The sequence below is a fragment of the Mytilus galloprovincialis genome, chromosome 2, assembly GCF_965363235.1.
Source record: "Mytilus galloprovincialis chromosome 2, xbMytGall1.hap1.1, whole genome shotgun sequence".
Lineage (NCBI taxonomy): Eukaryota > Metazoa > Mollusca > Bivalvia > Mytilida > Mytilidae > Mytilus > Mytilus galloprovincialis.
Window position 1 is genome coordinate 95,169,833 of NC_134839.1, and position 13,684 is coordinate 95,183,516.

At 31.9% G+C, this 13,684-nt stretch overlaps 1 long non-coding RNA gene across 1 annotated transcript; it reads right to left on the bottom strand.

Moving 5' to 3' along the window:
- Positions 1–3,691: 3,691 nt before the first annotated feature.
- LOC143064960 (uncharacterized) lies at positions 3,692–9,809 on the bottom strand. Its single transcript, XR_012975362.1, has 3 exons — positions 9,669–9,809; positions 5,388–5,461; positions 3,692–3,919 (listed from the first exon to the last, which is right to left on the bottom strand). It is a non-coding gene; the product is annotated as an uncharacterized LOC143064960 (long non-coding RNA).
- Positions 9,810–13,684: the final 3,875 nt, after the last annotated feature.

A 13,684-nucleotide genomic window follows, 5' to 3' on the forward strand; every position in this document is an offset into this window, starting at 1 on the left:
TAACCATAAAAAAAACTCGCTGAAGAAAGTTACATTTGATAAAATTAAATTGTTTCATATGTGCTCATAACCTATAGCCAGCTAGGGATTTTGTTTTATTATCATTCATTTAATTTAGTACTTTATACCAAAGACCTATACATATTGTTTTTTTTAACAAATATGTATTTATGCTGTCGTTTATCTAACATATTAAATTGCTATATTCATGTTTAGATAAGTATTCAAGATTTAAAATATAAGGGATTTGCGTTTTCTGCCTAAGGGCAAATTGATATGTACAAATTGGGGAGGTATGCAGATTCCAAAATCTTAGGAGATGAGAAATTAAGCATCGACTACATGCACAAATACATGCAATTGCACTTAGAAATAAATTAAACGCTGCATTTAAGACGCATTGGTGGCCATCGGCTGTTGTCTGCTCTATCGTCGGGTTGTTGTCGCTCTTTTTTACACATTCCCTATTTCCATTCTCAATTTCACACTAGCTGTGTTTGGCAAAACTTTTGGTGTTATAAAAATGCTCTCCAACTTCGTACTTTATTTGGTCTTTTTTAAACATGTTTGATTAGAGCGTCACTGATAAGTCTTTTGTACACGAAACTCGTGTCTGGCACAAATACAAAATTTCAATCCTGATATGTTTGGTATCTATGATTAGTTTCATTGCAATATTTTAAAATTTAAAAAAACAAGTTTTCAAGCAGATAAGTAAACTTTTCAAGAACCAACTTTGAAACTTTCTCAATTTTCTTGTGTCTATTTTGTGTGTGAAAAAGGTCATGGTTGATTTGGTTTTTGTTACCTGTTGTACCGCCCAATATTTTTGGGGAATTCCTTTACGAGTATTACATGTGTAAGTACATGTTTAAAGATTCGCATTTTCTGCTTTATATCGAATTCATATTTGCAAATTATGGAAGGTAATAAGACTGCCTATATTTGGAGTCATTACAACCATTAAAAGTCTCTGAAAATATAAAAAGCACTGTATAAAAGCCAATTATAAAGAAAAGCCAACTCCGCCCTTTCTATATATAGGTACAAAAAATGTATGTTCATTGATATATATATATATATATATATATATATATATATATATATATATATATATATATATATATATATATATATATATATATAATGACAAAAAAATAAATAACGAGATGAGTTGCAGTACTGAGGAATTATTATATTGTCAAAATCTAGAAGTATGAGCATCAACAACAGTGGGCATTTATTTATATGTATTTTCAGATAACAAGGTCACGACCTAGATGTACAGAAATAAACAATGATCTGTACAGAACACCCAAAATCATCCGAGGTCAAGTTACATTTAAAACAAATAAGTAACCGTTCATACCGTAAAATATATCTTTATCTGTTAAACTAGGGATATTCTAAATAAAAGTTAGATTGTCAAGGAGAGTGACAACTATCTAGCAAAGCAAAAACAAAAGGACTGAAACAACTACAGATCTTTACACAGTCCTCAACTATGAGCAACACTTATACCATATACATGTAGTATGGTATTACAGCTCCCGGTATAACACAAAACAATTCACAAGAGAAAAACATCGACCTAATATGAACCTTTAATGCCCCTATACTAAAACTAAGTCTGATATTGTATCATTGTACTTGTCTATGTAACATGGATTGGCTACTAGTAATTGCAACTTTAAGGTCAAGTTGTACATTGCCAATCACTCTTTCCTTCCATACAGGTTTTTTTTTTTTAGAGTACATGTAGTACGAGATTCTAGGTGTCCCAAGTCTATAATTCAGTGATTTTGGTGTGTTATTTAAAAATTATATGAACAAATCAGCCCCAATACGGATAAATCAGTATGTACAATACTGATGACATTGCCCTGTTAATATTGCTTTTCGGACTGGTCAAATACGGGAAAAGCCGTATTAGCACATGATTCAGTGATATAGATACAATGGATAAGCGTTGATTCTTGAAAAAGAAACCATGAGCCCGGAGGGCGAATGGTTTGTTTTTCATGAATCAACGCTTATCCATTGTATCTATAACTTAAACTATTGTGTTAATGTCTTTTCAAAATTAAAGCCTATTCTTAGTTAGAAGGTATTGTAAGTGAGTTTAAATAACCATGTATCGTGACAAACGATGCATTATAATAAATTATATATCCCAATTTAATGGTAAAAACAAAACAAGTATAACACAACACGTCTGCCCTTTAAGATCTTCATTTATCAGTCATCTGAATATTTGTTTTGACAAAAAGAGACATATTCGATCTTATTTTTAATAAGATTGAGAATGAAAATGGGGAAGTGCCAAAGCCGGGGACAACAACTTGACAAAGAACATATATTATTGCATATCAATATAATATTTCCCACAGAAAGTAACCAAAAGTTAGCGTGCAATAAATTCTAATATTGCGCTAGTGCAATAAATCTTCAAAATTCTTGACGTCATCAACGACAAAATCTTAGTTTAAACTAATTTTTACTTTCAAATATTATATTGCTATACAATAAAAGGGTTATTGCATGAATATTGGGGAATATTGGCACTCGTAGAACCTATAAATTGCACTCGCAATTTACGGATAAACAGATGAAATCATACTATATTAATTCATAAAACAAAAATTGACACCTAGAATGTAAACATTTTTGTTTTAAACATGTGGAATAGCCAACAATGATCCGATAATAAACGATCAAACTAGCTTTTATTAAACAAAATATCCACAATATCTTACAAAACAAGAAACAAAAACAGGAAAACTAGAGAATAGGGTCAACAAAAAGAAAACAAGGATTCGAACCTAAACCGATACGTTCTAACTCATTGAGCCTAACTATGAAACCTCGCGGCTACCAACTCATACTATACGATTGCCTATTATTGTATATAGAAACGTACAATCCCTGTGTGTCCGTTGTACCGATGTATATCATATATTCATTTATATAAATATAAATCAGACATTTAAATCGTAACATATTGGTAGCCGAGAGGTTTCGTCGATATGTTGATGTTAGTAACACGTAACAGAATTCATGGACGGGTTCGATTCCCAGTGAAGGCATATAGAAATTGCAAAAAAAATAAAGGTAAGTTTTTAAGATAATTCCATTAGTGAACAGAAATCAGTAAATTGGCCAATTCAAACTTAATGAAATTAGACACACAAAGAAAACAATCGAATATAATTTGGTGAGTCCATTTCAGCGACGGATTTAGGAAGTGTTGATTCTAGAAAAAGAGTCTACGGTAAATGAATAGGTTGACGTCACCACAATGGTTTAACTTCCGGTATCTTTTATAGCCGTATTTTCCGAATTAAAAGTCTGCAATATATTATAAATGAACTAAATTTAAAAATCATAAAAGACGAACAAAGGCCAGAGGCTCCTGACTTGGGACAGGTGCAAAAATGCGGCGGGGTTAAACATGTTTTTTGAGATATCAACCCTCCCCCTATACATCTAGTTAACTGTAGAAAAACAAACACACAGCAATACACACAGTTAAACTCAGTTGAAAAGCTGTAAATAAATAATTCTGTCATAGCACAATTATCTTTCAGTAATTATGGAATAACAAGGTTGATATAGAATTGAAAAAAAATATGTCAGTCTTAGACTGGCTAAGTTCTCTATAGCTATAGACTTAAGTATTTGTGAGCCAAAAATCTGTAGATTTTTATTATGCCTTTGCAAAAAGTAATAACCGTTTTTGTCATTGGACAGCAGATTGATTATATTTTCCTTGGAATGACTGATTAGCCAAACTAGCTGCCTCGTCTCTGCTATATCCATAGGCCCAGTACATACACATCAATTCTCCCTTTGTTTCTATGTCGTCATCAAATTCGGGACTGAGGAGAAGATTTCTACATTCTTCTAGATCTGTTACATCCTGTCGAAATATAATACACTATCATTATCAATTTATCAATTTGCCCGAAAGTGTTAACATGAATTTCTATTTTATGTAACTTCTTGTTTAAATCTTTTTAATTGTATGAATAAAACGAGATGTAAGAAAACAAAAGCTATCTGGATAGAGAAACACGGCACAGATAACCGAAAGACTCTATAAGAGGTCGACATATCATAATATAGTATTCAACTACAGAAGATTGTGTCCTTTTTAAAGAAGGATATAATTGATAACAAAAACCACAAATAAATGAAATTATACTGTATCACAGAATACTCGCAGTTACCGAAACTTGACGTACATAACCTGAAGATGAGAAATCATCCCGTCAAAATTCATGTATCCAATGCATGGGTCCAAATTTTGAAATTTCATCAAACAACAACACTCAACATTCCGAAAACAAAACCCAAGACGTACTAACACAAAACGAACACTACGAACCAAGATTTAAAGCAGCCTACAGTAAATGTAATTGTGATATCCTGAACATCTAAATAAATGGAATAGATGCATTCTACCATTCAACAAACTTTAAATTATCTAGTGAAAGTACATCACTTACATGGCGTATTTTGCAGTAAAAGTATCCGGTTCAATATTAAAACTGGTGTAGTGTAAAACAATCCTTGAATAGTTGAGATCAGTTCTTAAAAGCGGCTAGAACAAATGTAGTTGAAAAACACGTTCACCCAAGTTAACATTACAAATTAAGATTTCAATTTAAAAACGCCTTGTTTAATATATAAATTGTAAGGCCTTTTTATGTGGTTGCCAGTAAAATAACTATCTACCTTCAACCAAAGGACAAGGTTGTTATCTGTTCTAGCTCTCTCGGGAAAAAGTTATATAAGATGGATTCGGCTAATATTCTATTTAAGTCCGTTTTTGTCATACAGTTTCTCGCGTATTCTTGTATTGATAGATTCTTGGCTTCCAATATAAATTTTGAGCGTTCCTTTTGAAGTTAAATCATTCGAACAAACACGCCATGACAAACAACACAAAGCGTGTTATTCTCCATATTTTAATACGATACATTTGTTTCTAAGTTTGCTATATGAAACATAGTTGAATTAATTGTTCATCGGTTTTGTCGATCTGTATGATGACTAACTACACTATTACGTTAAAGAAAATGAAATACGTTTATAAATTATGACCTTGAATATCTTTTTGTTATCTTTATTCTCCTTCTGATATATATCATATAATGTATAGCATTTCTGTATGTAATTATGCAATTGAAAGATAATTGCATCCGACGCATGGCAAATTGTCTGACTAGTGGGAGCCTAATGAACCTAATTTACAGTTGCTTTAAAACTGCTGTACAAGCCATTACAGGGGAATGTTTGGATGGAAAGTAATACTACCCTGTTAGCTTATATAACTTATCGACGTACTTTTGCTGATTTTCCTGTGCAAGTTAAACTTGACTTACCTGCTCATTATGTGCCTGTAAAATGTTACTCCAGAACAACATGTAACATATAAGGAAGAGAAACTGCATTGTACCTGTAATCAACATGAATAATACGGAGTGATTTCAATTAGACAGCCAGGTAACAATACAAACATATTAAATCAAAAACTAGAGAGATCAACACACATCCTTAAAAATATCCTTTCTCAAAATGTCAAGCACTGTTACTAGAAAGTAACACGTACTAAAGATAAACTATTAACCCTTACATGTATTTATAATGATTCAGTATAATGCAGTGTACAAGTTATTATTATATCTTCTTTACAAAAGTTTATATATTTTAATATGCAGTCATTAATATCAGACTATAATATAGCACTAAAACCAGACTATAATAATATAGCAATCATCGAAATTTTAAAAGTAAATACTCCTAATTAGATCGTACTCGTCTGCATGTTGAATGGTTAAGGACAACAATATATGGGTCATTTTCAAAAAAATGTCGAATTTTGAAATTGAAAATTTTATTAAAAGTCACTTATTCAAACACCCCTCTACATAAGCAAATCTAAACAAACAGTACTTTTACAACAACATATTAAAAGATGCAATCTTAATGATGTCATACAAGAATATCTTGAGACATTTTTTGATCGGTGGTACAATATTTTGTCTTTCCTATTACCATTTTCAAAAGAAATTTTGGGTTATTAAGAAAAGGTTTAGATAGAATGTTAAGCTTGTTTTACGTAGCCAATTAGATGGTTTTCAAGAGAATACACTTCTATATATATTCATTCTGTAAAATAATAGATTATTTGCCAATTTTCCAGGTTGTACTGCAAAATGCCTATAAACAATTTTTTTCAAAGGTTGTAAAAATTACCACCAGTAATGCAAGTCTAAGATAGCAATTTATATTGTTCGGCATTTTTTCACCCTTTCAAATAAACCCAACATTTAATCCCTCATAAGTTAGTTTACTTTTCTCTTTATTTCATTGGTAACAGGAATGTACGTTTCTGATAAAAGTCTATCCTGTTACCTTTTTGTCTATCCTGTTAGTAACTTACCGATATCAGTATTGCACCTGTAAATGCTTAACTGGGAAGATTAAGACGTTATAACCTTAAGATGAGTTCAAATAATGAAATATTTCATTCATTTTGCACCTATATGTTAAGATAAAAAAAAATTAACGACGTTTTTGTCTACAATTGTCTATCCTGTTATTGTAACCATAGCAATCATAGTAACAGGATAGACATAACAGGATAGAAAAATTTCTTCGTTTTTATACGCCCGTCTTTTAGACGGGACGTATTATGGTATACCGTTGTCCGTCCGTCCGTCTGTCCGTCCGTCGTCCACACTTCGGACAATAACTCAAAAACACTTTCACCAATTTCCATGAAACTTAAGTGAATTGTTTATATCTATTGACGTAAGCTCCCTTTCGTTTTTTTTTAATTTCAGATTTTAAGTTTTGGATTTATGGGGCTTTATTCATAAAAAAAGGGGGGATTTTCAACACTTCGGACAATAACTCAAAAAGGCTTTCACCAATGTCCATGAAACTTTGGTGAATTGTTTATATCTATTGATGTAAGCTCCCTTTATATTTTTATAAATTTCAGATTTTAAGTTTTGGATTAATGGGGCTTTATTCATAAAAAAAGGGGATTTTTAACACTTCGGACAATAACTCAAAAAGGCTTTTACCAATGTCCATGAAACTTTGATGAATTGTTTATATCTATTGATGTAAGCTCCCTTTCAATTTTTATAAATTTCAGATTTTAAGTTTTGGATTAATGGGGCTTTATTCATAAAAAAAGGGGGATTTTTAACACTTCGGACAATAACTCAAAAAGGCTTTCACCAATGTCCATGAAACTTTGGTGAATTGTTTATATCTATTGATGTAAGCTCCCTTTCAATTTCTATAAATTTCAGATTTTAAGTTTTGGATTTATGGGGCTTTATTCATAAAAAAGGGGGATTTTTAACACTTCGGACAATAACTCAAAAAGGCTTTCACCAATGTCCATGAAACTTTGGTGAATTGTTTATATCTATTGATGTAACAAATAATACTTAATGAAATCTGATGAAAACATAAAATTTGTAAAATCTTTAGTTCAATTTAAAACATTAAATTTCTTGTAAAAAATAGGTTCCATGAATGTCATACGTTTGTACTATTATTGAAAGGTTGCAAGGATGAAAGCACATTAGCAGTCCCTGAGATACTAACTGTTCCCTGAGGCATATATCATTTTATGATAACATTTTTACTATCTAAGCTATGGATAAAAATCAAATACTGTTTTTGCATATAGGATGTTTTACTCTTGTTAAAATTGGTTGCAATTGAAATCACAAATGATACCTTAGCATTGCAGCTTTTTATAGAGTTCGGTTTCGGTGGAAGGGTTGAACGCAATAAAAAATGTTATAAAACATAACTAGTCTACAATAGCACATAATAAGTGAACAAGTGACAACATGAAAATCCTAACATGTGACTAAATATTCCTTAAATGTTAAAGGGTGTCATTTTATGAAAAAAATAAGGAAATCAAGTCTCCTAAACATTTATCAATATTATCATCTTGTGAATATTCTAAACAATAAAATGGTAATAATCATTATCCACCATATTAAGCACCATTTGAACAACGTTTGCATACATCTTTGTATAATTTAGTATGGATTCCTTACTGTGTTCAACAGAATCTAACTATGAGCAATATACCCCAAGAAAATTACTTTCTTTCAAACTACTATAAAATTTGGAAATCAGCCATAGAATTACTAAAACCAATAATCATATATCACTTTCCTTATATTGCATCGAAGACTTCTATGTTATATGCCAATGTTAATGATATTTGTTTTTTATGCTAAATATTGAAAAGCTGAACTAGCTTTAATCATCAGTGTCTTCTTCACTGTAATCACTGTCCTCATCATCAGAAAAATCCTCATTTTCATTCTCAGAAGAGGCCTCCTCATCATCAATGAAATCTTTATCTTCATCATCAATGAAATCCTTACTTTCATCATCTACTTCCTCATTTAGATCATAACTTTCAGTAGAGTCACTTTCACCATCTTCACTTTCCCTGTTATCTTCTTGCTGCTCCTCATTGTCATTGTAGTCTTTTTTGCCATTTTTATACGCCCGTCGTCAATGAAATCCTTACTTTCATCACCTACTTCCTCATTTAGATCATAACTTTCAGTAGAGTCACTTTCACCATCTTTACGTTCCCTGTTATCTTCTTGCTGCTCCTCATTGTCATTGTAGTCTTTTTTGCCATTTTTATACGCCCGTCGTCTTTCAAACAACGGGCGTATCATGCGCTAAAGCGCAGCCCTTTATTGATAACTGTTGTGAAATAACTACTTCCTTTGGTGAAGTGATTATGGTTTTCTATTGTGAATTTGGTTTCCAACACGTTATTGCACTTTTTACAAGCATACTGTTGGTGTAATCAATCAAAATTGTTGGTAACAGCATAGACATGAAAAAAAGTACTCTATGTTTTTTACTAAATGTCTTGAAATTTCTTTTCTCTACACTTTCATTCAAAAAACGATAAAGATTACTTTGCACTTTTGAAATCAACACTGACTGATTCAATATTCATAGGGAGAATAATTTAACGGCTTATTTAAGTAGAGGCAACAGGATGGACATGAACCTCCCGTACGCTGATTGAATTTAGTTTGTAGATAATATGTTACATAAAATGGTAAAGAAGCTACGATTTTTCGTTAGAATAATAATTAACTTTCTTAAAAAGTCACTTTTGCAGATATCAAGGCGATCAGAAAATCGTAAAAAATCATTTAAAATGTGTTTTTCTGACACTGTACGCACACAAATACCCCCAAAATCGGACTTTTAAAAATGCAGTTTAATCTTACCAAAATAGATGTAAGGTGTGATTATTATTAATGTTCTGAATCACAAATCCGACAAGCTTTCTTTAAACCATTACAACTGGAATTTTCATTAGAAATAATCAATTTAGCATGGGTGTACTGAAAATTTGACATTTTTTGAAAATGACCCATATATGCACCCAACAGCTTTATGGGAGGATACTACAAAATGCTACAAGAAAAAAATTCAACGACGATATAATTGTCTTACTTCTGACAATCGCTGGTATTTGTAACACTTCAGCTCACATTACCTTTTAGAGAAAGTTATATTATTACATATGTTTAAATAAAAACACCCAGCATAAGATTGCGAGACTAACAGACACAGATACTTACTTTTAATAAACTATGTGACGCCTCATAAATCCCAATAATGTAAAATATTAAATGTGTACATTGGACATTGTGTAGGCGTGTTCGAAATGTCATCGAGATATTATAAGCTGATATACTTCAACGTTTTCATAATCAATAAATTGTAGAAATGTAATGTGCAAGCAACTATAGTTCTAATATATGGCTATCCAAGTATTTGCTGTTAATTCATATACGAATGAGATTTATTGAAATCTTTCCATGCTAGGTTTTGTTCAGGAAGTAAGGTTAAATGTAGTTGTTCGCATCATTGTCCTTAACGATCTGTCTTTGATGGTTAGTTGTTTCATTGATAATCATACAATATTTCCTTTTTTCTAGATTTTAATAGAAACAGATACTTTCTTTTCACAAATTTATTTTAAAAAGCACGTTCATGTTGTCTGAACCCAAGTGTTGACTAGGGTATGGAAATATCGTCATAGTCTTTATAGATATAAAAGATGTGGTATGAGTGCCAATGAAACAAATCTCCATTCAAGTCACATTTTTTAAAAGTAAACTATTGTAGGTCAAAGTATGGCCTTCAACACGGAAATGTGGCTACATACATGTATCATCTAGCTTTGAAAACCTTGATAAAAATGGGTGTATGTTTGGTTGTTCTGGATTTAAAAAAAAACAAACACGTTCGGTTAGAACAGGAGCGATATCTCCAGAAGAATACAAAATTCTCTTCAATAGCCCATCGTGTGTCCGTGAGTGGCATGTATTACTTGATTTATTTCACTTGACTGGGCGGAGTTTAACCGGTTCGCTCATAATAAACCAGTCGATCTATAGATACGTGTTTTAGGATAAACTCATCAATTAAGTGTCCAGTAATTGTATTGTAAATTCCTTTGATGACACTGGTAGGTGATTAGAAATCAGGATTTATTATAACGGCAATCATCCGTATCACACACATCTTCAAATAGACTGTCCTTATGCAAATTAAAACATAAGCTCCGCCCGATCAGTTGAAAAAACATTGGTAACACGTAGGAAAATGTTCATTGATGGCAATATCCAACACACCTTTATTTTTACTTGAGCAGTAAAAATCCTTTTTGGATTTATTGTTTACCTTTACTTCTTTTTGTCCTGAAAATATATGGAAAGTTTGTTCCTGGGAGTAATGTAAACATAAATCAATGGATCAACCATGTGCTGTATTGGTGGGAAATGTCAATGATATACCAGCTGTAATTCAGTCTTATTTCCAGTGTCAAACTAATTAATTCTCTATGACGTGAAACTCTGTTTGATCTTGTGATCGAAGTCAAACTAGCTTAATTAAATATAGTAATTCAACCGTACTGTTAATTAACAAGATATGTTTTATTTATTTAACTTTTATTTGAAAGAACAATATGCAAAGGTCGTAGTATTTCGCTAGTATTTCATGTTTTTTAAACAACTGAAATTTCTCAACAAAAACTAACCATTTATATACACCTTAAGTTTGTTATTTTAAGAACCAAATGATATCTTAAATTTCGTGCCTTCAAACAGATTTAAGATTCAAGATTCAAGATTAAAAGGTTTAAGATACGATAAATAGTCAAACAATATATTGTACCCTCTCTAAAAGTGTGGGCTATTATATAACATTCAGATTGTTCGTAATTTCGTTTGTTCTTCTGTCCGTCCGTTGGCCTAACAAATATTTCTGGAACACTTTTCTCAGATACTTATCAACAGAAAGACATTTTGTATGGTCAGCAGCCTGTTAGTCGTGCGGTGTAACGGTTCAGCACTTTTCGGATCTGTCAACCACCAACTTCTTGTTTGACGACACTTTAAAATTTTCAATATATTATTTTTCGACACACTATACTCAAGTACTACCGAACAGAAAGACTTCACACTTGATCAGCAGCATGAACGTGATGAGTTGTACCGTGTGAGCACTTAACGGATATTCCGGACACCTATTTCCTGTTTGTCGATGCTTTGATTGTGCAATATTTATTGAACTCAGTCTGTTGAAAAGAATGACTTGATATTAATCAGTCAGTGGGGCACCATTGATGAGTTGTAACTAAGGATTTTTCAGTTCGGTCAGACAGCTACATATTGTTATCCAATTCTTTGAAATGAATTAATAGTGGGAAATTCTAACCACAACATCGTGTGCATTCTTGTTCAGGTTCATCTCAAGATTGAAAAAATATGGCCGTGTTTACACCGCAAAATCTACTCTCAGTACAGGCAATTATATGCATCTAGGAATGTTTTGAGGCCTGGCTGGACCTAGATATATTAAAGTTAGACGTAGATTATGTTTTAAAAACTTACCTGGGTTTTGATGTGCTTTTTCCAGTATGCAGATTATAGCAAAATAAACTTACACCTACGTTTCATTTGATAGAGTTCACTCAGTTGTACACCTCTGTCACATATTGTCTATCTAATGTCCACATAATTTATTTGAGTAGGTCTAACCGTGCTTTCAAATTAATCCCCACCCCAATGAAACAACTCATACTGCAGTACAGGCTCTTGACTTGGGACAGGCACATACATACAGAATGTGGCGGGGTTAAACATGTTAGCGAGGTCCCCCCATGTTTTTATAAAATTAAAACATTCAGTAAAAAATCTGCACAGTCCAGCTTCAATTAGGCTGATCGTTAACTTGAAAAATAAGATAAAAAATGGAATTTAATTATGCACGCTCCTTTAAATTCATGAAGCTGGCTAAGGTATAAAAATATTAAGTCTCGGGCGTTATTGTGAAAAACAGTAAAATCACAAAAATACTGAACTCCGGAGGAAAATTCACAACGGAAAGTCCCTAATCAAACGGCAAAATCAATTGATAAAACACATCAAACGAATGGACAACAACTGTCATATTCCTGACTTGGAACAGGCATTTTCAAATGTGAAAAAATGTTGGATTGAACCTGGTTTTATAGCGCTAAACCTCTCACTTGTATGACAGTCGCATCAAATTCCGTTATTTTTACAAAGATGCGTGAACAAAACAGACATCATCGGTAAAATAGTCAACATATGGTTACAGCAATCATCACTGTGTTACAATCTCAAAACAAACAAACATTTACAAAAAGGCACAAAAAGCATCTATCAAATTAAAAAACACAATAACAGGTGAATGCTTTGGTCAATCGAGGAATTGGTATTACGGACACTATTATCAAAGGGATGAATTCAGTTTTACCTTTTTGAAACAATTGTTCAGAATGTCATTGAATCCAAAAATTACTGTATAGAATAACTAAACAAACAGATGTTACCAAAATGGTGAGGACAGTCGTTGTCTTAAACATTAGAGGAAATAAATATTATATTGATACTTTGATTGAAATAGTCTAATGACTTTACGTGATGTTTATTCGCTCTCTTTATCTTCGAGAGTTAGTGAATCGTATGAAATTTTAATAAGGAGCGTCTAATATATATAGAAGATTTTAACAAATTTACATAAGTATATTTAGAAACTCATTAATGATTGGTACCAAGCTTATTATTTGGAACGCAAAACGCGCGTTTCGTCTAAAGAAGGCTCACAAATTACGCTTGAACCCAAACAGTTTTAAGACCAAACAAAATACTAAGATGAAAAGCATTGAAAACCAGAATTTCCAAATACGGCTAAGAGTATCTATACTTGGAGTAAAGAAATTGTACAATTCAACAAGTTATAAACCGTAAATTCTTAGAAAATGAACCAATAAAATATAGTTCATGTCAACATACAAGTCAGGTGATAACTCCGGTGATAAAACGTCCACCAAATGTGGCATCGACCTACTTGTTGCACAAACACATCAAATATACAAAGCTTATAATTTGTCAGAACATTGAGAGCCAAAACTTCAGAAATGAAGTTCCACATACAACTAAAGTTATATTTGCCTGTGGTAGAAAAGGCTAAGTGTTATTAGAATAATTCAATAAACTGCACGTTTAAAAAAATGAACGGATCGATAATGTTCATAATTAACACAAAAAAGTAGACTACT